The sequence below is a fragment of the Hyperolius riggenbachi genome, chromosome 5 (assembly GCF_040937935.1).
Source record: "Hyperolius riggenbachi isolate aHypRig1 chromosome 5, aHypRig1.pri, whole genome shotgun sequence".
Classification (NCBI taxonomy): domain Eukaryota; kingdom Metazoa; phylum Chordata; class Amphibia; order Anura; family Hyperoliidae; genus Hyperolius; species Hyperolius riggenbachi.
Window position 1 is genome coordinate 249770274 of NC_090650.1, and position 26880 is coordinate 249797153.

The window sequence follows — 26880 nt, forward strand, 5'->3', positions numbered from 1 at the left end:
GGTTTGCAAGCAATTTCATGAGCGTTTTCAGTAACGATTTTAAAAAGTGTATTCAATTTGCCAGCAGTTGTGTAGCGATTAGCGTTCTTAATTCTGATTGGTCCTTTCAATTAATTTTAATTTTGTTACAGTGTGTAGTAACTTCAAAACGCTAGAATAATTGCTCTGTGCAGGTTTTGATGAGCGATTATGCCAGTATTTATATACTTTACATTGCAGAAACGCTAAAGCTAATTGCTAACACTAAACGCGAAAAATGCTGCATGTCCTGCGTTTTGCGATTTGGTAATCGCAATCGCTCCAGTGGAATTTAGTCCATCCATTAACATTAGCTGAGCGTTTAGGGAAATCGCTAGTGGTTTGATTCGCTCCCTAAACGCTCAGAAAATCACTCTAGTGGGGTTGAGCCCTCAAAAGTACACCTGAAGGGCTTGTTCACACTTAGGCCCCATTCACACTTAAAAGCGCAAAACGCCAGCGATTACCGCCGGCATTTTGTGGGAGTGATTTTTCCACAATTAACACGGAAAAAAATCACTGGACACTGTAGCGATTTTTCCGCAATCACATTTAGCGCTTCTATAGCACTGAAACGCGATCGCCGGGAAATCGCCTGAAAATAGTGCAGGCTACACATTTGCGTTTGGCGATTTGCGTTAATCCCTGGCGATTAACACAAATCGCCCAACTGAGAATGGGCCCATAGGATATTATAGCACTAGCGCTTTAAAAAGCGCTAGCGCTTGAGCGTTTTGCCACAATCTTCGGCAAAACGCTCTAGTTTGAATGGGCCCTAAGGGCGTTTTTGCCCTTTTTTCGAGCGCTGGCGATTTTCAAAATTGCCCTAAAAACGCTTGTGCAATGATTCCCCCTGTGAGTTCACAGTGTCCGATCTGCTCAGCAAAGTGGTGCCTGTACCATTTTTGAGGCGATTTTGCCTCAATGGAAGGTATAGGAATAATGCAAAATGCTCACAAAATCGCTTTGTGCAGCGATTGCGCTTGCCTTTTTTAAGAATAAATACATTATATTTATTCTTTTCCGGGTCAAAGAGTTCACTTCCTGACTTGCGTCAGGGAGTGAATTACAAAACTGCTCTGGAAAAGCGCTTGCAAAAGCACTTTTACCTGAAACGTAGCATGCAGTGGAGTGCTGGGAGGGGGGGAAAAGCGCAAAAAAAGCAATATACTTGCGTTTTTAGGTGTGAATGAGGCCGAAGTGAGACAAAATATGGAGGCCGACATATTTAATGCCTTTTAAAAGAAATCTAAATCAAAAATGTAAAAAAAAAAAAATACCTGGGGCTTCTACCAGCCCCCTGCAGCTGCCCTGTGCCCGTGGCATCATTAACTGATCCTCCAGTCCCCCACAGCATCTGGTCAGCCGACTGAGCAAGTTTACAGCCACTGCGCATGTGCAGCTGTCCAGGTCCTCGATCATGCTCCCGAAATCGGAAGCATTATGCACATTCGCAGTAGAGATTTTTGCATACTGTGCATGCGTAGAGCGCGATCAGGGATAATAAGAAAGAAAGAAAGAAAGAAAGAAAGAAAGAAAGAAAGAAAGAAAGAAAGAAAGAAAGAAAGAAAGAAAGAAAGAAAGAAAGAAAGAAAGAAAGAAAGAAAGAAAGAAAGAAAGAAAGAAAGAAAGAAAGAAAGAAAGAAAGAAAGATATATATATATATATATATAGCCTCACATCCGATTTTGATTGGCCAATGACTAACCAATTTTACCACTTCTATGTACAGAGCTTACCTACACAATCAGTCATAATATTTAAAATCTGTTGGCCCTCATACTACATGGAGGTGGTGAAATTGGTTAGTGATTGGCCAATTAAAATTGGATGTGTATACCAGGCTTTCGGCGTGCTATCCCATAATCTGCAAGATAAACTGCTAAATTCCACATCATCTCTCTAATCCCTATTGCCTGAGATAAATGTGCTCTTACGGAATACAAAGAATTTCTTATCATATACTAACTGGAAGCAAGTAAGTATAATATTATGTATGAGCATGTCCATATATTAAAAGTAACAATGTACTTAATACTTACTAGTTATAAAAAATAACATCAATAATTGCATTTCACAGTTTCATATAGTAAAAGTGATGGCAGACAAGAAAACAGAAAAGCAGGTTTTCTAATCATCCCATATAGTCTATATAGTCTACCTCTCTTCTGTACTGGCACTGTTTTTAGGGCACACAGTCTTCTATCGAACCTAGCAGCAGCCCTACAAACATTTGTACTGTTTCACCTACCCTCATTGACACATGCAGATGCAGGCTTCTCTCTGTTGTCATTATCCCAGCTACTTCCTGGTCTCACATTGATGATGTGCCCTCGAAGCACTCTGGGAAATGTAGTAGTGAATCCCCTTTGCCTTGTTAGATCTCCGTACAGCTCTGTAGTTGAGCTTACATTTCCAGTATAGTTCACACTTTCTCAGAAAACAGTCAAATGCTAAAGGTTTACAAAATGATCATAACTTTATTTAATTTGCTGTAACAAGCAAATATACACTGTTGGAAGAAGGTAATTTAAAGTGCATAAATAGATCTAAGGCAAGTCTCCCTAACACTGCTACTGCCTATAGAGCGCGTCCTAGTGGCTGCAGCTCTGGCGCTTTGAGTCCGCCAGGAGAAAAGCGCGATATAAATGTTTGTCTTTGTCTTTAAATTGGTTAACTAACCAAACGGCAACTAACAGACTGGCAACAACTTCCTTGGGTAGTACCTTAATTTCGTTCGTGGGAATTAGTTACTTACTTAGCTTAGAACATGTACTATATTTATTAACATGATGATGATGAAGATAGCGTTTCATTTTTTACCAGCGTCTACGTTAAAATAGAGTATTTCCACTTTTTTTTACTAATCCTATATAAGAAAACCCCTGTGTCTCTGCATCCTCCTGTAGTCGTGCGCTTTGGCCAGTGCGCATGCCCAGCACGCCGGCGAACTTTGGGCAGCAGGAGGGCGGGTGCAGGTGGGAGCGTTGCCTTGCGCACGCGCGTCGGGGAGTACGGGTGCGCGCTGGAGCGCGGCCATTGCAGGGGAGGAAGTGAGAAAAGGAGTTGAGTAGAGATGGGAAGTTCGGATCTTTTCAATGATTCGGATGATTCGAATCGGATCATTGAAAAGATCCGGATCTTTGATCTGAATCTCGGATCATTTTACTAGGGAAGCATTCGGGGGTGAAATGACTAGCAGGACAGGACTTTCCCTGCAGTAGTGTGAGTGTGTTGCTCCTGACTTCCAGGAGGGGTCTCTTCAAGCTGTTTTTCTAGCAGACTTTGGAGCTTTCTTTCTGGGCACTGCTGGACCTGAAGTCCCTGCTCCGGGCCTTGCCGGGCAGGGGCTTTCCTGCTCTAACTGGCCGCTCCAGGCATGGAGCGGCCAGCTTATACACTCCCTATCTCTACACCTTACCAGGGGGATAACAGCCCTCCATCCGAGGAGTCCTTAGCAGACAATGTAATCCTGTGGCTGCGTGAAGTCAAAGACTGCACCGAGATACTGCAAGAGCTGAAAAGAAATGTCAAACTTATCAAGCATAGGTTTGGCATAAGCTGGAGGCCGGAGTTTGTGCGGACAAATGAAGAGCTGGTTGCCCTAAGGGGTGAAATCCGGGTCCAGAAGACCAGACTTGCTGGCCTGGAAAGAATAGGGGGCCCTCTCGCAGAGCAGCTGGGCCACAAAAGGCGTTTTGCACGCATGTTGCGACCTGGCACAGACTCTGACTCGGAGGATGAGGGGTGTACCATCGTAGAGGAGCAGAGCACCCCCAGGGGAGTCCCTACCTGGGTCAAGGATGAGGACGACGATACCTCCCCAGCACCATCGCAGCCGATAACACCAGGGCAAGGTGAGGTGTTTGGGAGTGATGGAGGAAGCGGGAGTGAGGATCTGATGGCCCTGAAGGATGATGGAGTGGCTGTGAGGGGAGTACCTGACTCTGCGGTGGGTGCCTGGGAAAGTGCAGGTGGTGCCTGTGCTGCTGTCCTTGCTGCTGGGGGTCTGGGTAGCATGCCTGCTGCCGGGGCCTCTGGTGAGGAAGTGGATGGCAGTGTGGGTGCTGCTGGTGCTGTGGCTGGCATGCCCCCCTCTGAAATACCTGGAGGTGGTGGTGTGGCTGGAGCTGCAGCGGCCTCCCCGGATGCCCGCATGGATCCCTCTCCTGGTGGAGCCTTGGTTCCCACATCAAGGTCACTTGTAGTGGCTGATGTGGGTTCTTGGGTAAAGCTGGGAGTGGGGACGTGTGCCCAGAGTTGCAGGGAACGCTCCCCGCATCGTATGCAGGCTTTTCAAGATGGCGCCGGCTTGCAGAGCGGCAGCCCGACAACGCCAAACCAGTTTCCGGTCCGCCGGGCGGAAGTGACGTCCGCGGCTGCTTTTCCGCCTGAAGCCGGAATTTCCATAGACGTCAATGAGGCCGAACGCGGACTTTTTCCTAAGGCTGATGCGGCTGTAAGTCCGCATGGAGGCGGAAACCCCATTGGCGTTAATGTAGCGGTAAGCGGACTTTCTTCTGGAGGTGTTGCGGCTGAAAGTCCGCATGGCGGCGGAAACTCCACTACCACCAATACAGCTGTAGGCGGAATTCAGCCTGCCAATGCGGAAAGTCAAGGCAAGGGAAGCCTTTTATTGCTAGATGCGGAGATGGATGCAGGGGATGCAGAGAAACAGCCTCCAAGCGGAGTTCCGCAACCAGAGGCGGATTTCAAGGAAAAAGAAAAGGAGGTGCATGCAAATGCACAAGAGGAGTTACCGATTGTCCCTGAAAACAAGGAGACAAGCGAGGAGGATACCAAAGGATCTTCTGAGACCCCAAAAGAGGGGAAACTTACAAAGAAGGTACAGGTGACCGAGCAAGCAAGTCTGGAAATGTCCGAGGAGGATTTTCTTAAGGGGAACTCTGCGGACAACGGAAGGATAGACTCCCTTGGGTGCTGGACTCCCCCTGTTGATGGGATGGAACAATTGGCCCAGGAGCTCTTTCCTGATGGCGACAATGGAGGAGGCCAAGAGTCCCTGGTGATGGAATCCGGAATCGTCTTGGAGGGTGAGAAAAATGTCACTTTACCTTTTGAAAAGAAAAGAACTAAAAAAGGGAGAAATAAAATTGGCAAAGGTGTGAGGTTACCGCTTGGTGACACAGGTGATAATGTTGAGCAGGTTGTGGTCGAAGAGACTGATCAGGATAGTGATGGTGTCCAGAAAGGGTCCTTTTTACAAGCGGAGGAGGGTGGTGAAATAATCTTAGTCCAGAAGGGGGGCTTAATCAGGTCACCAAATAATTCAATGCTGGATGTATTGTTTGAGAGAAATTTTATTTCATGTTCAGAGTCTGATAATGACCTGAGTGAGGGGGAGAGGGAGAAAAGGAGAAAGAAAAGGGAGAAAAAGAGAAAACGAAAGGAAAAGCATTTAGAACCGCCTCCTGTGGTTAAGGATGATCTAATCACAGAGTTTCAGACCGCGGATTTAATTGTACGCTTGGAGAAGAAGCGGTTGGTTGTTACTGATGCTCATGTTAATGAGACAGTAGTTCAGGAGGTGGAACCAGGGGGGGATTACTCAGGCTTGCATCTGGTGGGCATGGGTGACCCAGATTGTGGTCGCCAGTTGGAGTTTAGGGCAGGTGGGAGGAGAATGGTGGTGGAAGATGAATAATTTAAATGTTTTGATTTTCAAGGTAGACAGACCTTTATGGCGACCATTTTTGGGTTAAGCCCTGATGCCCCCAGGTACAAGCCCCCTTCTCCCCCTGTTTCCACCTCTAATGTGGCTGAGGAGGTGTCTGGTGGGGTGGTTGAGGGGGGTGTGGAGACAATTGAGGGTGGAGAGGCAGAGCCTCCAGAATTGGAGTATGTAACAAGGGGGGGTTTCCCAGAGTTGGGCCCGGCTGCGAGACCGGGGGCCCTTAACTCCATGGCAGCCTCAGCCAGGGGCACATCTTCTGCAAAACCAGTCTCATATTCCAGGGCGGTTAGAAGTACTGCTTTAGGGAGGAGGGTCCTGGCTCCTCTGGAGACAGAGTCGGAGGCCTACACCCCAGGCCGACGGAACGTTGTTCGCCTTAAGTGGGAACACCCTTCTGCAATTCCCACAAAAAGGGAGTTTGTAGGTTATTTGTTCGACCTGGGGTTTAGGCCCGCCGATTTATTCGCGATCCTGGCTCCAGGGGATCCACCGCCCTACTATGATGTGTCCTTCCTTTCGCAGCAGGGAATGGAGGCCTTCTTAGAAAAGAGATTGGGGGAGTCCCTGAACGGGCAATGGCATGGGTTCGCTGTGGTGCCCCTTTCAAGACAGTCCTTAGAGAGGAAGGCACACATAGTAGTCCAAAACGAGAGTATCCCGGTGCGTGACTTGATGACTTGGGTTCAGCACTACGCAGACCTCATGTCCCCGCCCCACAGGGTCCTGGATGATCTGGGAATCTGGTGGGGGGAATATGAGGTGGCGATCAAACTCCGCATCAAGGAGGGGGTCGTCACCCATATTCCCCGTTCTGCCCTTATAGGGCGGGACAAAGTGGTCACCTTCTATCCCGGTCAGCCCAGGACCTGTAACAAATGTGGTAAGCGGGGCCATCTGGCAAACGGGTGCCCAGATCCGAGGTGCAGTCGGTGGCAGGAGTTCGGGCACTCTGCATCCACGTGCAAACGCATAAAATGCAATTTCTGTTTTGAGTATGGACATCCGTACACAGCGTACCCGGTCTCCTGGAACACGATGCCCTCGGATCTCAAGAAGGCCATGTTGGCCCGTATGGAGGAGGGACAGGACGCCCCAGTGCCAGATCCTAATATGTCACTACTTGAGTTATTGGATTGTGCTGTTGACCATTCTTCTGTTGCCCCTTCCTCGGTTCCTCCTCCAGCCAGCATGGCCCTTGTAGGGCAATCTGGACCCAGGTCATCGACTTATGTCCGGGATGCTGCTCGTGGCGGGGACTCTATTCCCAAGGAGCAGCGAACCAGGTCTACTAGATCTGGTGGGGATAGGAGAGGTGGTGGGACTAAGGGCCCTACCCCTGCTCCAGGAGATCCCCCAACAAATCCTCCTATTCCGCAGCCTCGGAGGAGAAATCCTCCCAAGGGGGTTTCTTCCTCTTCCCTCCCTTCACCTGCTGACCCTCTCCCTTCCCCTCCCGATCTCCCTCCCCCCTCCACTCCTCCTCCCCCTGACCTTCCTCCTCCCGCTCCTCCTTCCCTTGCCTTTCCTTTACCTTCCCCTGTTCCTACCCTTTCTTCTCCCGTTGAAGGTGGGGCTGCCTCCCTGCCTGTCAACGTGATTTCGATTTCAGGAGCCTTTGTGTTTTCACCTCCCGAGCCGACGGGTGTTTCCTCCGCCCCTTGCAGGAGGGAGCACCTGTCGGCAGAGGAGAAAGAATATCTCGAGCAGAGGTTCAAAATCAAGAAAAAAAGGAATACTGGGTCAAAGTCTGCACCTCGGTCCTTCTCTGAAGAGAAGAGACAGACGCTAAGGCAGACAGTTGAGCAGAGGAGACAAGAGAGTAGAGACCTGAAACTCTCAAACAGGTTTGGTGTTTTGGCTGCCTCCCCCTTTCATCGGAAGAGGAGGAGATGGTGGTTGAGACCCCTGAAGTTGTCTGAGGGGACATGGTCCTATGTGTTTATGTCTTTTTTTTGTTTTTTGTTGACGTTGTATTTTTGTTTTAGTTTTTGTCTACTGTCAAAAAGAGTATAAAGGGAAACCTAAATTATTCTGATGGCTGTTCCCCCACCACTCATGCTGGCGACAATCAACGTTGCCAGCATCAAAATGACCAGGGCTCGAAAATTGGCTTTTTCGATTTTGGCTGCCCATGAGGCTGATGTGTTTTTCCTGCAGGAGACCAGGCTCACCTCTTTGGCTGACCTTTGGCTAGCCGAGAGGGACTGGGTGTCTGGTCCGAGTTTTTGGTCTCTTGCGGGAGAGCCTGGTAGTGGTGTGGCAGTCCTTTTTAGGGCCGACATGGTAACGTGCCGGCGAGTAATTGAGGTAGAGATGGGTAGGTGTCTGGTCTTGGACGTCTGCATGAGGGGGCAGGATCTCAGGCTAATCAACATCTATGCCGACCCCAAGTCTAAGGGGGAGAGAAAGCGCCTTCTTATGCAGATCAGGCCATACCTTTTTTCAGCCTATCCTGTGATCCTAGGTGGTGATTTCAACACCGTCACTAGGGCCAAGGACAGGGCAAGGGCCCAGGTCCAGATAGGCGTAGATGGTAAGTATTTAGCAAGATTAGTTGATGAGGCGGATCTGGTGGATGTGCACGTTCGTCACTCCCCAGATCTCACGGGGTTCACCTTTTATAGAGGTAGTGCTAGGTCTAGGATAGATAGATTTTTTGTTTCAGAGGGCCTCATCACTTCAACTCCTAAGTTGTTGGCGGTGGAGTTCTCGGATCACCTTATTCTGTCGGTGGGCTTGAATGCTTCAAATGCTCCTCCCAGAGGTCGGGGTATTTGGAGGATGAATTTGTCCCTGCTACTGGAAGATGAGGTGAGACAATCCTTTGAGGAGTTTTTTCAAGCACAGGTTTCCATCCTGGACTGCTTTGACAATAGGTCTGAGTGGTGGGAGGAAGTCAAAAAACGTGCTGTGAGATTTTTTAAGGGTCTAGCGTCCCGAAGGAGTATTGATAGAAATCTAGCTTACCAGCGTCTAAGGGAGAGGTTGACTGTTCTCGTCTCTGAGGGCGGAGATCCGGGGGAGATCTCTGAGGTCAAACTTCAACTTAGGCAGCAGCAGTACGACCGGCTGGCTTCTTTAGCTCTGGAGAGGGATCATGGTAAATACCGCTCACCTGACCCTTACCAGAGTTTTAAACAAAGTGCAGCGCTTAAGACGGTCATCGGTCTCAGGGATGGCTCGGGATCTCTTGCAAAGTCCAGGGCAGAGATTCTAGCCATTGCTAGAGGGTTTTACGCTGATCTGCTTGGGGAGAAGCCACTTGACCAGGCGAGGATGGAAGACTTCTTGGCTTCCACGCCGGGTCTGGAAGATGTTGATATTTCTGCCATAGACTTGACTACGGAGATTACTGCAGATGAAGTAGCGAGAGCCATTGGTGGCCTCGCACCTAAAAAGACCCCGGGTCCGGATGGACTGACAGCTGAGTTTTACAAGGCCTTTGTGTCCATCCTGGCCCCTCAATTGGCTGGTGCGTTCAACGATTGCCTTGCTGGCGGCCAGTTACCACCCTCCATGAGGCAATCTGCAGTAATCCTGTTGTCAAAAGGTCGAGATCCTGAGATGATTGAGAATTGGCGTCCCATCAGCCTTCTCAATGTCGACAGGAAGATCCTGGCAAAAATTTTGTTCTGGCGGTTGTCCCAGGTGACAGATGTGCTTTCTCGCCATCAGCACTGCTCTGTTGTAGGAAGGAGCACGCTCTCAGCACTGTTAGCTGTCCGGGAAGTCCTGGAACGGTGCAGGGCTGATGGTTGGGGAAAATACCTGCTGACGTTGGATCAGTCCAAAGCCTTTGATCGGGTCAATCATGAGTACCTATGGCGGTTGCTTACTGTGTATGGTTTGCAGGGGGGGTTTGTAGATTGGCTGCGAACTTTATACAAGGAGGCTGAAAGTTTTATGCTGATCAATGGATGGATCGGCCAGCCTTTTGAGGTGAGCTCGGGGGTCCGCCAGGGTTGTCCGCTGAGTTCTCTACTATACGTGTTTGCCATCGACCCCTTCGTGAGGAGGCTAGAGGGCAGCACGCTTGATGGGGTTCCAGTGGGCATCTCTGGTAGCTCATCTCTGAAGGTGGTGGCTTATGCCGACGACGTTACTGTGGTGGTCTCGGATGCAGAGGAGGCGTTGGTGGTTGCTGAGGAGATCACCAGGTACTCATTGGCATCTGGTTCGAAGATCAATCCGGATAAGTGTGAAACTTTCTGGATGGGTAAAGTTGGAGAGTTCTTTAGACTTCCTGGGTCTTTTCCCTTGCCTCAAGAAGAAATTAAGATTCTTGGCATCAAATTCGGCCCAGGCGATTATGGCCTGCGAAATTGGGAAAGCAAGCTGTCTGATGTCGACAGGAAAGTAACTCGCTGGAAAGGTTGGAGTTTGACCTTTAGGGAAAGGATTGACCTGATCAAGACTTACCTGATACCAATATTGTTATATGTCAGTTATGTCACAATTTTGCCAGCATCCCTGTACACCAGGGTCAATGGCCTGTTTTTCCTATTGTTATGGGGAAACAGGCTAAACCATGTGCGCAGGAATATTACTTACAAAGCTAGGCGGGAGGGTGGCTTAGGTATGGTCAACCCGATCGTTTTTTTCTCCTTGATTTTTATTAAACACAACATTGGTAGTTTGTTGTTGGAGAACCCGCCTAGCTGGGTAGGTATCTTCCAGACTTGGTGTGAGCCTTTCCTTAGAGAATGGAAGAGCGGTGGCCCAGTGAAAAATCTGAGAGCACGTCATGGCTACCTTCCGACCTATGTCTTGCCTTGTTTGAAGAAACTGCAGCAGTAGGGATTGATGGTGGAGGACATCAGATCGGTCGACAGGAAAGTCCTGTCGGTTAGGTTGGTGGACTCTTACTTTCCTGACTCACTGGCTTTGAGGGATTGCCCAGGCACAATTATGGAGGAGGGCTTGCGTTTGTTGAATTCGCCGTGGGTTCCGAATAAATTGTGGGACATCGCCTGGCTTACCTTCCAGGGCAAACTTTACGTTGGAGGGAACATGAAGTGTCGGCAGGTGGCAGAGCGTGGTTGTCCTCGACAGGGGTGTGCTGTTGAGGAGACCATGGACCATTTCCTGATGTCATGCCCTTTCAACGTGGAGGTGTACAAACAGGTGGGGAGGGCTCTGAATATCCCGTTTCTGGCGCATCTCAGTTATGCTGAGTGGGCCTATGGAGCGTTCAATCAGCGCCAGGGTTATGATTTGAGCACTTTATACGTAGTCAGCTTAGTGGTTAGGAGACACTTATGGTTGGCACGGTGTGACTTAGCTATTAGACAGCGAGACTTGCCTGTCCAGGTGGTGGTGAGCACTATTCTCGGTGAGGTGAGGAATATTCGGTTCTTGGAGAGAAAGAAACTGGGGAGAGGGGCTTGGGTTCTGGCGTGGCAGAACATCAAGCCTCCTTAAACTGGTGGAGGTCTCTCCTGGGTGTTAGCTTGTCTGTCGCTTCTCTTGTACACCTTAGATTTTTTTTCTTTGACATTTTTTTTAAGTCTGGCCGCAGACACAAGGGGAGTGTCCCTTTGTGCTCTTCTTTTTAGTTTTTGGTGTGGTTCTGTCCTGTGTTTGGGGTTCAATTTCTTTTTAGTCTTGTCTTGTGTAGTGTCTTCTATTCTTATGTACTTGCTTATTGGTCGGGCGTAAAAGTCCTGCGGTATGTATGTGGAATGTATGGTGTAATGTGGGTGTTGTCCTTCACTTTTTGGGTGGTGGTGTATGTTATTGTAAGGCTTGGTGGTGTATTCTCCACAGTCAGCATGCAACGCATGAGCGGACGTGGAGGAGGTACACACACTAGCACAAGGAAACAGGCTATCCCTAGTATAGTGGAGGGGAGGAGATTGTGGCGCACAGAGCCGGTGCAGATCCGACAGCCACAAACAATACTTTCGCTATAACGTCTCAGCGCAAAGTAGCGCTGAGCGCATAAACCAGAACTGAGGAGATCAGGACAGGTAGACAGAATGAACGCTTGCTAGCTAGCCGCTACTTAGTGCCAGCAAGCGTCCACAACAAGACAGACTGGAATGAGGCAGCCAATGCGTTGCAGCGATGGCGTGCCTCACAAAGACAGGACAGGATAGTCAGGAAATAGCAGGATCAAGATAGATGAACGTAACACAGACAAATATACAATAAGTATGTTTTCCTAGCGTATTACAATTACAGCTATCAATGAAACTATTTGTAACGTCTGACTAACATATGTATATATCGGCAATGAACCGATATATGACATAAGCAGGAACACTGACTAGGACTGGAGTAATACAGGGAACAGGACTCAGAAGGATTCGCTATCTCTTCGCAGAGATGAACGCAATCCACAAACGGTAACAGAACAGGATTCAGAAGGATTCGTTATCTCTTTGCAGAGATGAACGCAATCCACAAACAGAACCAGGAGCAGGGTAACTAACTCAGCACGGGTGATCACGATACGCGCAACCTACCAAAACGTGCTGGAAAGCTGACTAACTGCACACAGGATATAAACAGTTTGTGTACGTATACATCAGCGACACTGATGTATCCACGTAACACGAATACAAGGAAAATAATAAACGTGCTGGTATGCATATATATTGGCAATGAACCAATATATGATGCAAAGACCAGCAAAGTATCTTTAGAACAAGAAACACGATCTGGGGCTGAAGCGACAGCAAGGCAGGCTTAAACTGAAGCTATGATAACCCGAGCAGTCCTGCAGGAAGCAGATCTTTATACTGAGGTCATCCAATGGGAGCAGACATGCAGATTCCCACACAGGTGAATGATAATCAGTCACAAGCTGACAGCAGGGAAAGGCAGACAAAGCTATGCAGCTTGCATGGAAAGAGATCAGAACTGCCTGAGCTGCAGCACTACTACTTCCAGCAATACCTGCTGCAGCAGCGATCATGACAGTTATATGTCTTTCTCTTTTCTTTTCTTTTTTTTGTCCTGTTTGTTTTGAATAATGTAATGTAGGTGTTGACTTGTGTCCTTTTGGGTCGTGGTTGGTGTTATGTGTTTTATTTTTTTCCTTCTGTCTGGTTGTCCTGTTTGTCTGAATGTAGATGAGTGATGTCTCCTCAGCAGCTATACTTCTGGAGTATGGAACAGTTTCTTGTCCACAAGTTATGTGCATAGCACAGTTTTGTTCCTTGATTTGTATTTTCTTGGGTACATTGACAGAGTTTTTCTGTAATCATGGCGTTGTTTCAGTTGTATTATGGTGTGGGAAAGATTTTCCCTGATTATATTTGTTTCCTTACTTGTATTGCATACTTTTTATATTTATTTCATTGTATGCTGTATGATGGTATTTTTATTTACAGGCATACTTTTTATCTTATTTATTATTCCTTGTATGCTTTAAGTTTGTTGATTAATAAAAAAAAAAGTCCCTGCGGTGGACAGAGAAGGGGAGGGGGGTGGACACACAGAAAAGGGGAGATGTCCACTCTCGGGCAGGGAGTGGACAGAGAAGGGAGGAGGGACGAGCAGAGAGCAGAAATGTTTGTTTGCACACAATACCCACATGCTGCAATCATATGCTTTACATATATTTCACCTATATGTTCATCTGTATACTTTGAATGCAAACGTCGCACAGTGAAAGAAAGCATTCCCCAAAGCATTCCCAGAAGTTAAGTGCAGCTGTTTAGAGCAGTGCAGGAGGATCATATTGCACTGCAATCACAGTGCCTGGCACTGCCTGCCCTGTCATTCTAGCCCAGCACGCGTCTACAAAGTTACTGAGCTGTGCTTCTGAGCCAAAAGTTTCCCATTTATTCACTGTGCACAACTAGGAACAGACAGCCTAAAGTCAGCAGCACATTACAGCCAGTATGTGTGCTCTACACAGTGGCGGACACAGCCAGCAGTGGGCCCCTGTGCAAAATTGCAATTGTGCATCCCTTCGTGCGCTGTGTCAAAAAATGGGTGTGGCTACAACCTGCGGCGCGCGAAGCAAAAAATGGGCGTGGTAATGACGGATGAGGGCGGAGCTAACTGTAATTTAAAGCGAACCCGGGGTGGGGATTTATTTCCTTTTAAACAATACTAGTTGCCTGGCGGCCCTGCTGATCTATTTGGCTGCAGTAATAAACTGAATTACACCAGCAACAAGCATGCAGCTAATCTTCTCAGTTCTGACAATATTGTCAGAAACCCCTGACCTGCTGCATGCTTGTTCAGGGTCTATGGTTGAAAGAATAAGAGGCAGAGGACCAGCACGGCAGCCAGGCAACTGGTATTGCTTAAAAGGAGAGAAATATGGCAGCCTCAAGATTATTCTCACCTCAGGTTCCCTTGAAAAGTGCAACGCAAAGACAGTGGGCCCAAGTTTTGGTGACCCTTTCCCCAGAAAATTCACATAATTGTGCAGGTTTTCTCAAGAAAATACACATCATGTCGGCAGATATGCCCAGAAAATACATGCAATCATGTCGGCAGATATGCCCAGAAAATACGTGCAATCATGTCGGCAGATATGCCCAGAAAATACGTGCAATCATGTTGGCAGATATGCCCAGAAAATACGTGCAATCATGTCGGCAGATATGCCCAGAAAATATGTGCAATCATGTCGGCAGATATGCCCAGAAAATACGTGCAATCATGTCGGCAGATATGCCCAGAAAATACGTGCAATCATGTCGGCAGATATGCCCAGAAAATACGTGCAATCATGTCGGCAGATATGCCCAAAAAATACGTGCAATCAAGTCGGCAGATATGCCCAGAAAATACGTGCAATCAAGTCGGCAGATATGCCCAGAAAATACGTGCAATCAAGTCGGCAGATATGCCCAGAAAATACGTGCAATCATGTCGGCAGATATGCCCAGAAAATACGTGCAATCATGTCGGTAGATTTGCGCAGAAAATACATGCAATCATGTGGCAGACCTGCCCAGAACATACACCTGCTAATAAAAAAACAAAAACATTTACTTGCAGCAGCAGACCTCCTGTCCCAGCCTCCATCCGGCGCGCAGCTCCCATGGGTGGTTGGGTGGATAGATAGCCTGTTTATAGGTAGGTAGGTAGGTAGCCCTTAGCCGGGTGGGTAGGTAGCCTGTTGGGTGGGTGGGTAGGTACCCGGGTGGGTGGCTGGTTAGCTGGGTGAGTAGGTAGCCTGGTGGGTGGGTGGGTGGTTAGCCGGGTGGGTAGGTAGCCTGGTGGGTGGGTGGGTAGGTAGCCTGGTGGGTGGGTAGGTAGGTAGCCGGGTGGGTGGGTGGTTAGGTAGCCTGGTGGGTGGGTAGGTAGGTAGCCTGGTGGGTGGGTAGGTAGCCGGGTGGGTGGCTGGGTGGGTAGGTAGCCTGGTGGGTGGGTAGGTAGCCTGGTGGGTGGGTAGGTAGCCGGGTGGGTGGGTGTGTAGGTAGCCTGGTGGGTAGGTAGCCTGGTGGGTGGGTAGCCTGGTGGGTGGGTTGGTAACTAGCCCGGTAGGTAGGTAGGTAGGTAGCCTGGTGGGTGGGTGGGTGGGTGGGTAGGCAGCCTGGTGGATGGGTAGCCGGGTGGGTAGGTAGCCTGGTGGGTGGGTTGGTAACTAGCCCGGTAGGTAGGTAGGTAGGTAGGTAGCCAGCCGGGTGGGTGGTTAGGTAGGTAGCCGGGTGGGTAGGTAGGTAGGTAGCCGGGTGGGTAGGTAGCCTGGTGGGTGGGTAGGTAGCCGGGTGGGTAGGTAGGTAGGTAGGTGGTTAGGTAGCCGGGTGGGTAGGTAGGTAGGTAGCCGGGTGGGTGGGTAGCTATCCGGGTGGGGGGGCCCGACTCCTATCCTCCCCCCTTCCTCACCTCGGGGGCCCCCCTCCCGGTATGCGCGGCGGGAGAGCGGCAAATACAGGAAGTCTCCGGGGCTCCAGGCAGGCGCTAGAGGCTCAGCCGCTTGGTCTCCAATATGTCTCCAACTCTGTATACTGCTCACTACTTCCTGGTTTAGTAGCGAGCCGTATATGGAGTTGGAGACATCGGAGACCAAGCGGCTGCTGAGCCTCTAGCGCCTGCCTGGAGCCCCGGGCACATCCTGTATTTGCTGCTCTCCCGCCGCGCATACCGGGAGGGGGGGCCCCCGACGTGAGGGAGGATAGGAGTCGGGGGCCCCCCAGGGAAAAAATAAAAAAAAATATTTAAAAAAAAAAAATACTTAATGGGCCCCTGAAGCAACGGAACTTCAGGGGCCCTCGTGTGGCGGCACGGCCTGCATGGCCGTATGTCCACCACTGGCTCTACACATATCTGGCAGTGGCACCCATGTCCCCTCTCTTATCTACAAGTCCCTGTGCAAGGCTGGCTCCTCTCCAACTGAGCGATCAATTCCTGCTCTGCTTCCAGGACCCCCCTGCCCGCTGAGAGGGGGGCGTGCCGCTCCTGGCCCCGCTCCCTTTGTGATCTGAATCACTCATTTTGATGATTAGGATGATTCGACTCACAAAAGAGATTCGGATCAAGGATCCCAATCGTTCATGATCTGGACAACAGTTGGGGGGTGGCCGAGCCCCTCTTGACAGTACATTTTTTTGATAGGGGAAGAAACCCCATACAGTGTCCTGGGACCCTATCATACCAATTTTTTTATTATCCAAGATTTTCACTTGGCCTTAGTACAGACACATGCTGAAGCTAGAGAGGGAAAGTAATATAACTTTTTTTTTTTGGTATTATGTTACATTCATTATAAAGCAGAGATGTGAACAGGCCCATCGAATTGGGCAGCACGGTGGTGTAGCAGTTATTGCTCTTGCCTTGCAGCGCTGGGTCCCGGTTCATATCCCAGCCAGATCAACATCTGCAAGGAGTTTCTATGTTCTCCCCATATCTGTGTGGGTTTCCTCCGGGCATTCAGGTTTCCTCCAACATCACAAACACATATAGATAAGTTAATTGGCTTTCCCCTAAATTAGCCCTAGACTATGATACATACCGCTCAGATGTGAAATCTCTCATAGAGAATCATTGCACAATCGCTTTCAGGGCAATTTTGTAAAATCGCCAGCGCTTAAAAAAATTACAAAACATCTCTAGTGTGACCGACCCCTTAGTCTAGGTTCACAGTGGTCATTTGCGTTGCAGAATAATTCTGCTTGTCAACTCACTGCTTATACAGTTCACAGTAAAGCATTGTAACTGATCACATTTTTCTAATTCGCTGCATTCAGACTTTTTATAAAGTCTATGTCCAGTCTCCATTGCAGTTAACACATTTTAACTGCTATGGAGGAAAAATTTAGTTGCAATGCATAGCAATGCACTAAAATGCATTAAGTGTAAAAGGACCCTTAAAGAGAGTCTGAAGCGACTAAAAATTAGTTCGCTTCAGTAGTCTCAGTAGAGGTAACCCACCGCATCCCCTCAGCAAAACAAGGGCTTTAGACCCCCCGGGGAGCGCTTCCTGAAAGAGGTAGAGGTTTCTGCTGAAGCTCTGCCTCTACTGAAGTCAATCAACGCGGTTCTCCGCCTCTCCCCGCCCCTCTCAGTCTTCCTTCACAGAGAGGGGCGGGGAGAGGCGGTGATCCGCATGGCGATTGACTTCAGTAGAGGCAGAGCTGCAGCTCAAAGCTCTGCCTTCCCGGGCAGCAAAACCTGGGATTTGTGGGGTATAAACCCCTTGTTTTGTCACGAGGATGCGGCAGTTTACATCTACTGAGACTCCTGAAGTGAACTACCAGGTAAAAATAAGTTTTAGTCGCTTCAGAGTCTCTTTAACCTATTTTACACTATACGCTAAAAAAAACATTTTTTTAAACTTTACATAACAGTGCATTGTGAAAAACCTTTCAGTTAAAATGCATATAGTGGGAACTTAAAGAGAACCTGCACTGAAAATAAAAAGCAAAATAACCATACACAGGTCATACTTACCTCCTGTGTAGTCTACTACTCAACCTCTTTCTCCTCTCCTACGTCCCATTTGTCCACTGTGATCAATGGATTTCTCCGTCCTCCATGTTAAAAATGGCCATTACCCTCTAACTGCTTCCTGGTCAGCACACTGTTAAACTGTAATATCACCCACTTCAGCCATAGGAAAGCATGGACATTACAATACTTTGCACATTCAGTGTAACTGACAGCTGCTGATATATAACTGACAGCAACTGGTATATTTCAGTTCTGACAAAATATTGTCAGAACTGGAAGAGATCGCTGTAAGAAGAAAATGGTGAGCCTCTGAGAGGAACTGACAGTGAGGTTAGTATGTAATATTCATTTGCAGCTACGGCATATGTTTATGTTAAATAATTTTCCTCCATTCAGGTTCCCTTTAACCATAGGAAAACATGGACATTACTTTGAAAATCAGTTGTCCTTTCAGTTATGAGTGAGAGCAACTGATTAAGTGTAAAAGGAACATTAGGGTCCTTTTAGATTATATCAGTTGCTGTCAATTGTAACTGAAAGGACAACTGATGTGCAGTCCAGCCCAGTGTTCATGTTTCCCTATGGCCTCTTTCACACTATATGCTGAAAAACTGAATCTTTTTCATAATGCACTGCTATGGAGAAAAAAATGCAAAACGCAATGCACAGCAACACATTAAGGTAAGTGTAGGGGGCCTAAGGGTCCATTCACAGTGCATCACTTGCATTGCAGAATAAGTCTGCGTGTCAAGTCACTGCCCATACAATTCTATGGTCCCAGGGTTGGACTGGGCCACAGTAGTACAGTTTTTTCCCTCTGTGGGCCCCGCCTCCTGGTCTCTGGTGGGCCCCCCCTCCTTGTCTGACAGAGCTCCAATTGTTGCCTGCAGCACAAAAATTCTCTTCTCAGTGCTGTAATGACTCATGCTGAGAGCAGTGGTGTAGCTAAGGAGCTGTGGTTCTCGATGCAAATTTTACAATGGGGCCCCCCAAGCACTCTATACATAACAATTGATATGGCGCACCAAAACCTGCCAATGGCAACTACAGTGTCAGAGGTACAAGAAGGGGATGGGGAACAGCTTGTTAATGATTACCACTATTCAAAGTATCTATAGAAGTGATTATTATGAGCACAGGACCAATAGAGAGCTAATACTGTAGTTGAGGGAGGGCCCTTCGGGGCCCTTTGGCCCAAGGGCCCCGATGCGGTCGCAACCTCTGCAAAGTAGGACATTACTTTATATTGAAGGAGGGGACTCTATGCAAAGTTTTGCTGGGCAGCAGTACCTCTAAATTACAATGCTGCTAATATCATGTACATTTGTCCATGTCCATAATACATCATGACCACGCCCACCTTCCGGTGCATGGTCACGCCCCTCTTTTCACTGCAATCATGGGATGTGTGGGTCCCAGGTTGAAATTTCTTTGGTGGGCCCCCAGTGTCCCAGTCCGACCCTGTATGGTCATGTTTACATCTCTGCATTGTACCGGATTGTGTTAATCTAACTCGCTACATGCAGTCTTTGAATTAATGTCTCTTTCTATCTTAAAAAGAAGAAGAATGGATAAGGTGAGGCCAAAAATTAAGAGAGGACGATTAGCCATATCAAGATAGATAGATAGATAGATAGATAGATAGATAGATAGATAGATAGATAGATAGATAGATAGATAGATCGTCTGTATCATGGTACACTATAGCCCGGTACTTAGAAACAGGAAATTAAACAGGATAATACAAACATATTATGAGAAAGGTTGCACTATGGAAATTAATGTTCTAATTATTTTTGTTTTCTATTTGTTAATATGATTAAGTTCAAGCATTAATAATGTGATGTTATAATTTTCTCTAATTGCAGTTATATAAACAACTATTCAGCTGTTTATTTTTCCAAACGGCATGGAACCAGTTGTAATGCTTTTAAATGACCAACTGCTGTAATATTTGTATGGTTATTGTGCCAATAAAATACTTTTTCAAGAATTAACGTCTCCAACTCTTCATTACTGCACACACATGCGCGTGATGCAACATGCACACTGTGAACCCAGCCTTAGGCTCGTTTGCTAGGTCCAGAGATGGGCCACTTTCCAAAATGGACAGCAGCACACCAACAGTCATGCAGGACAGACTATTGCTTTGTATATTTCTCTCACTTCAGGTTCTCTTTAACAGAGAAGCAATGCACATACAGAGGTTTGAGGAAACTATTTACAAAAAAGACACCATTATATGTTTTCCTTTTTTTAAAGCCTTTTACATGTGCTAGTCCCAACCCCGGCAGCAATCCATCAATACCTACCATTTGTTCTCAGACTAGGGTTGGTTCACTCATCTATACAGAAACACCCCCCCCCCCCCTTTCCAATACTCTCAGGTAGCTGCTGATGAGTAATTTAGTATAATTGGATCCTGGCTACTGCACAAAGTCCCACCTGCACTGGGCATCTGTCCCTAATATCCTCTTACACTCTCTCTAGTTGAATTAAAAGTCCTTTGAGTGTGGCAAAGTTGATAGGACATTTCTGGTGGTTAAAGGGTACATGAGACTAAAAGAGAAAATAATTGATACTTAACCTGGTGCTTCCTGCAGCCCTATGTACTTCATGGGCTCCCTTGTTACTCTATCAGGCGCCTCGATTCGTCTGCATTCTCCCCCGGTAAAATGCTCCAGTCAGCTCAGTCGTGCTGTACTGTGCATGCGCGCAGAGCCGGGACAAGGTCCTCCAGCACCCAAGGCTGAGACACCAAAGTGCGCCCCCCATCCCTCCCACCCCAGCCATCACACACTGATTGATATTACACTAAGAGGCGCCACAGGGCCCACAACCTCCCCAACACCTTAATTTCTAGTTATCTGGCTTGCAGTCACTGCCATGTATCCCCTTTTCTTATTTCTTTCTGCTTCAGACACAATTAGGAATGACAGCTGAATGAATTCTGCGCCCCCTCCTACACTGCGCCCTGAGGCTGGAGCCTCTCCAGCCTATGCCTCGGCCCGGCCCTGCATGCGCGGCCCAGCGTGCACATGTCCCCAGTACTGTGTGCGTAGTTTAGCCTGACTGGAGATTATTAACATGGGAGATTGTAGACAAACTGAGCTGCCCGGTTCATCTCAGGTTCTCTTTAAATGCACTGAGGTGACTCTCTTATATGTGATTTTAATGCTTTTTGATATTTTGTGTATCAATAAAAACAGTGGGCCTAATCCAATTTACTTTTTCTACCAAATTTTCTACTAGATGATATTTTAACATTAGAAATAAAATGCCTTTTAGGCAACCAGCAAGCAAGAAAATATTCATGACAGTACTTTCTCACCGACATTTTGGTACTTATTCAGTTGGAGAATGCTGAAAAGTTATTTTACACAGAAGATGAAAAATAGAAAACTTAGGGGAAAAAAGTGCATTAAATCGGGTCTGTTTTGTCTTACAGGACAACTGAAGAGAGAGGTATATGTGGGCTGCCATGTTTATTTCCTTTTAAAGGATACCACAGCCCACAGGCTGTGGTAAACTAAATGCTGCAATGTGTAGGGGAAAAAAAGGCCATACTCACGGCTTCCCTCGCTCCCTGCCGTCGGCCCCCGCTCGATTCCCAAAGCTGCCGGTACCGGCCGACTCTCCTAACCCGGACATACTGCGCATGCACAGTATGTCCTATAATCTTCCCTTCTGCCGTCGCATCATGACGGCAGAAGAACGGACACTCCCCCGCCTCCTCCCTTCCCAGCATGTGCGCTCCAGTAATAAAGCTAGTGTGACATGCTAGCTGGAGTTGCGCTGGGAGCGGCGATTTGGAGAGAGAGAGGCGGGGGGAGTAAGTTGGGATGGACGAGGGAAGCGGGCACTTTCAATAGCAGACAGGTAATGTATACATTACACAGGGCAACGGGGGGGGGGGAGGGACTTTGACATGAGGCGTCAGGGGTCTTGTCGCGTTCGTTGATTCCACGCCGTTACTGCCACGCTCCAAATTAAGCAACATCTTGCAGCATGCGTGATCGAAAATGCAACCAATTTTCATCCTGAAATTTTCCTCCAATTCGATTATAATAATCGAATTTGATGGTCGATCAGATGCCAAGTCGCCTGATCTATGGAGCAGATCAGATTTGAAGTCTTGCCTGCCGTACATTGAATAACTTAGTTGTTTGTTCCTCTGTCCTGTCTCATGTTCTGCAGTCCAAACATTCCATATTTTATCATATTTCTTGGCATTGGCGTCGCTAGGGGGTTTGATCCGGGAGACCGACCCTGAACCTGTTGCCATGGTGCCCCGGATCAATTGTGGCCAGAGTGCCCCATGAGCCTCCCACCCAGGCTCGCACTCTTCTGGCCTCCTCAGACCTCAGCCCGCCATTCACTCCCTGACCCCCCCCCCTCCCGCCATCCTCTGCTCGTCCCCCCGCACATTTACAACACCGGCTTACCTATGCCTCGATTCCAGCGTGGAGCCTGGAGCACACAGCCGCAGACTTCTCTCTCACTCCTGACTGTTTCCCTACTGACCGGCTTCTGCTAATGATGCTGATCGCGTCATTAGCAGAAACAGTCAGACAGGAGGGAGAGAGAAGTCTGCGTCTATGCGCTCCAGGCTCCACACTGGAATCGAGGCATAGGTGCGCCGGTGTTCTAAATGTGCGGGGGGATGAGCGGATCTACCTACCTATATTGAAGGCCCCATACCTACCTACCTACACTGAAGGCTCCATACCTACCTACCTATACTGAGGACCCCATACCTACCTACCTTTACTGAAGGCCTCATACCTACCTACCTTTACTGAGGACCCCATACCTACCTATACTGAAGGCCCCATACTTACCTACCTATAATGAGGACCCCATATCCATCTACCTATACTGAAGGCCCCTATACCTACCTATACGGAAGGCCCCATACCTACCTACCTACCTATACTGAGGACCCCATACCTACCTACCTAGCTACCTATACTGAAGGGCCCCATGAAGACCTCATACCTACCTACCTATACTGAAGGCCCCATACCTACCTACCTATACTGAGGACCCCATACCTACCTACCTATACTGAAGGCCCCATACCTACCTACCTATACTGAAAGCCCCATACCTACCTACCTACCTATACTGAAGGCCCCATACCTACCTATACTGAAGGCCCCATACCCACCTACCTACCTATACTTAGGGCCCCATACCTACCTACCTATACTAAAGGCCCCATACCTACCTACCTATACTGAGGACCCCATACCTACCTACCTATACTGAAGGGCCCATACCTACCTACCTACCTACCTATACTGACGACCCCATAACCATCTACCTATACTGAAGGCCCCTATACCTACATACCTATACTGAAGGCATCTATACCTAGCTACCTATCCTGCAGGCATCTATACCTAGCTACCTATGCTGAAGCAAAGCCCATGGGCCTATCAAAGAAAAGCCCCCAGTAAAGCAAAGACCCCGAGCCCCAGCCCAGCCTAGCAAAGTCCCCAGCAAAGTAATGCCCCGGGCCTTAGACAAGCAAAGCAAAGCCCCCAGCAAAGCAAAGCCCCTGGGCCTCAGCCCAGCAAAGCACAGCCCCCAGACCAGCAAAGCAAAGCCCTCAGCAAAGCAAACCCCTCAGCCCAGCAAAGCCCCCAGCAAAGCAAAGCCTCTGGGCCCCAGCCCAGCAAAGCGTACAGCCAAGCAAAGCTCCCAGCCCAACAAAGCCTAGTAAAGCCCCCAGCCCAGCAAAGCACCCAAAAATGCTCTCACCCCAGTGAATCCCTCAGCAAATTGCCCAGCCCAGCAAAGCTATGTTCATGTACATTTGGCCCCACCTATTACCACGCCCACTTTTCGTGGCATGACCACGCCCGTATTTTTGCCGCTGTGCAATCATTCCCTCTTGGTGCCCAGGGGTGCCCTGGATCTCCCAGGAACCTAGAAATGCCCCTATTTCTTGGTGTGAAGAGTTGGGTCAGCACCATTGTGTAATAATCAGCTCTTTAGTAAAACACAGCTTTTATTTCAATATATTAAAATAGGTATAAAAAGAAAGACTGTGACTCAGCAACAGCCCACTGTTTCTGGCATTCAATCTTTTATGAAGCTGAAAAGCCACTTACTATTCTAAAGCTCATACCCTACATATACTGTCTTCCTTTAGGTCTGTGGTAGACGGCCCTTTTCTACCACTGGCTGATCTAACATATTGTCAAAGCTGTCTAATCAAAGTTTTGTGAGGTCACTGTATTTGGTGACAAGGCATCTGGAATCTCAGCCACCTACGGTATGTATAATCCCCACCCCCCCCCCTCCACCACACCCCCATACACTCAGTTTTGTACAAGACCAGAACGTGAAGGAAGTCATCATACTCCTTTATACACCTGGTAGAAGACGTAGGACTAGGTCATCCTATGCAGGAGAGCCAGGATGAAAAACAATATAATATGCAGTGTTTTAAGAAACAGAATTATGTTGCTGGCAGATATTAATGCAGCATAGTAGGTATTGTATGTACAGTGGCATGACTACCAAGTTTGGGGCCCCAGTGCAAGTTTTACATGGGGTTCCAAGCAATGTGAAGCCCCAAAACCTGCCAAGGACAGCTGCAGCGTCAGAGAGTTGTAATCAGGTTATTTAAATGATTATGACTATGTACAGAAACGTACCGTGTATCCCCAGCATAAGGAATCCATTAAATCTATATTCAATCTATTTCAAATAGCTACTTCAGAGTCACAGTCAAGTAACTGGCAGCCTATTGGACCAATCAAAGTGCAGGGATCACACGTCCTAAACAGCTACAGGACATGTTGGGGCTCAGGGCGGGCGTAAAGGAGTGGCCACTAAACAAATGAGACTACGTAAGTTAGAAGCGCACGCTACACACAGCCCGTAGAGTGTGCTGAGGATTTTTGCACACGCTGCTGCCACACATGGATTTTTGCTCACACATGGTACAATTTTTTTTCATCCAATCTTACCATTTCTATGTAATATAAGGGAACTGCCTAAATTATCCTTTTAGTATACTGTATTCACTTAATTCATCCTTATACTACATAGAAATGGTAAGATTGGATAAAAAAAAAATGGTACTAAGTATGGGTACCATAAGTTGTGCTGCTTTAGCGGCGGAGCTTAGTGAATCAAGCTGTAGATGCTCAAGAGGCATCCCACTTCCTCTTCGACTCCACCTCACTGGCCGGGACCCTCTTCTAGTTTGTACCTGCGCTCCCTTTTGTGTATGAGCATGGCTGTATTGCGCAAGTATGGCCACGTCTGTGCAGTAAGCCAAAGCCGCTCACACAAACATACCCGCGCTTGAGTATACAAAGGGGAGCGTGACCGTGAGTTCTTGTTGGATATGTTTGGAGGAGAAGAAGAGTACAGGTATACTTTAATAAACACAAGTAACCATCTTCCCTCTGTTTCTGGTCTAGTGTTGTGTGTATATCTCTTGTTTACACAATTCCTTTGCAGTACGATCAGTTGGAATTGTCACAGTACATAGGAAGTGAAATATGACTTTCAGCAGAGAAACAAGAAAAACCTGGATCTCCAATACACACCCTGTGCCTCAGCTTGCCTTGTAAAACTGCAACAAAGCCAAGGAAACGCATCTTACTCACCATTATCTGTAACACGACAATAGCAACAACAGAGATCAGCTTACATTTCCACAGTCAGTCCCTTCAAAACTATTACAATTTTGCATTGACCCAATGATTTAGAAACTACATGAGTACTGTACCTGGCAGTTAGGCCTGATGTGCAGTTGTGCCCACTGGCTCCAGTTATTACAAATCAAATGTTGTTCACTGTTGTATTTTCATATATTTCACTAATGTGCAATATTAGGAGTGAGACTCTACAACAGGGGTGCAGAGGCAGAGTTGTGAACATTAGCAGATAAATGATGAGACATAGGAAGCTAAAGGGCGATGTTCAGCCTGACTACCCAAACTGGTAATATCAGTTTTCAGCAGAATGACCTATTAAATTATGTTTAGTAAATGGGAAATCATGCAGTCTTTTCATGTGAGCACGTAATTATAATCCAGTGACTTATGATCTACCTTACATAACAATGTAAAGCTACTTTCTTGTGTAGGTTTCACATTCATTTTAGTTTCTCATTCAATTAAAGGGTACCTGTAGTCAAAAAAAGTTAGATACTTACCTCAGTAATGGGACGCCTCAGGATGGTCCAGAGGCTTCCCATACCTTCCTGCAGTCAACTTTTCCAGTGCTGGGTCCCTCAGAACCTATTCCACAAAAGCTTGCCAAATAGCTTTCTTGGGACCGTGCTCCTGTTGTATATAAGCACATCCCGACTGGACATGCACAAGTAAGGTCTACGCATGCCCAGTAGAGATAAATGCTCATGCACAGAGGAATAAAGCTATGCAAAAGCCCAGTTGCACTTGTCCACAGCCAGGAGCATGGCTGGAAGAGAATCTGGAGCGATGGACTAAAGCAGAGTTCCCCAACCCTGTCCTCAAGGCCCACCAACAGTGCATGTTTTGCAGGAAACCACAAACATGCACAGGTGAGATAATTAGTGTCTCAGCAGAGCTGATTATCTACCTCTGTGGATTTCCACAAAACATGCACTGTTGGTGGGCCCTGAGGACAGGGTTGGGGAACACTGGACTAAAGGATCCAGGAAGCCACTAAACCATCCAATGGCTTCCAACTACGGTAGGTAGCATTACTTGATAATCTGCTTTGCAGGTAAATTGAATGCCAGTTGAATGCTAATTGCATGCAGCTTGTAATTGGACCAATCACATTAACTTCTTATTGATTTTGATTGACCCATTTCCAAGCTTCTTGCATCAAATTTGCATACAAGCTGGAATTATGAGCATCTTTGACTATCTCTAACTCAAAAAGAAGGAAGTGTTGAAGCAGGATGATACCATTTATTGGCAAACTTTCTTTAAGGCTGCTTTCACAGTGGGACGTTACAGGCGCACGTTAGTGCAGCCTGTAACGCAGCCCAACTCACAGTAATGAAAAATCAATGCGCTGTTCACAGTGCCCACGTTGCGTTACAGTGTAACGCTGCACGTTCAATTAAAGTGCAGCATGCTGTGCGTTATAGGTGGTTTTAGTTGTGTTAGACTGTTTGCACATGCTCAGTAAGGGGAGAGTCCTATTGTTCCTAGCCACATGGTGTAACGATTGTGGAATCGTCTCCATGGTCAGCGCACCAGACGTGCGCTGGCACGGCGGATTTCCTCCACAAGCGTATAAATTTGCAGGAACCCAGCAGTAGGTGCAATGCACCTGCAGAGGGAAAT

At 47.6% G+C, this 26880-nt stretch overlaps 1 protein-coding gene across 4 annotated transcripts in view; it reads right to left on the reverse strand.

The window, feature by feature from the left end:
• Window positions 1-25446, reverse strand: part of PIGN (phosphatidylinositol glycan anchor biosynthesis class N) — a 385079-nt gene extending 359633 nt beyond the window's left edge. For 3 of the 4 annotated variants that reach the window (XM_068236755.1, XM_068236753.1, XM_068236756.1), the window contains exon 1: window positions 2270-2430. The gene's annotated coding sequence lies outside the window, so the exon portion shown is untranslated. Of the gene's footprint in view, window positions 1-2269; window positions 2431-25325 lie in introns of those variants that run through there. The other variant, XM_068236754.1, reaches the window with a different exon arrangement.
• Between the last annotated feature and the right edge of the window lie 1434 nt (window positions 25447-26880).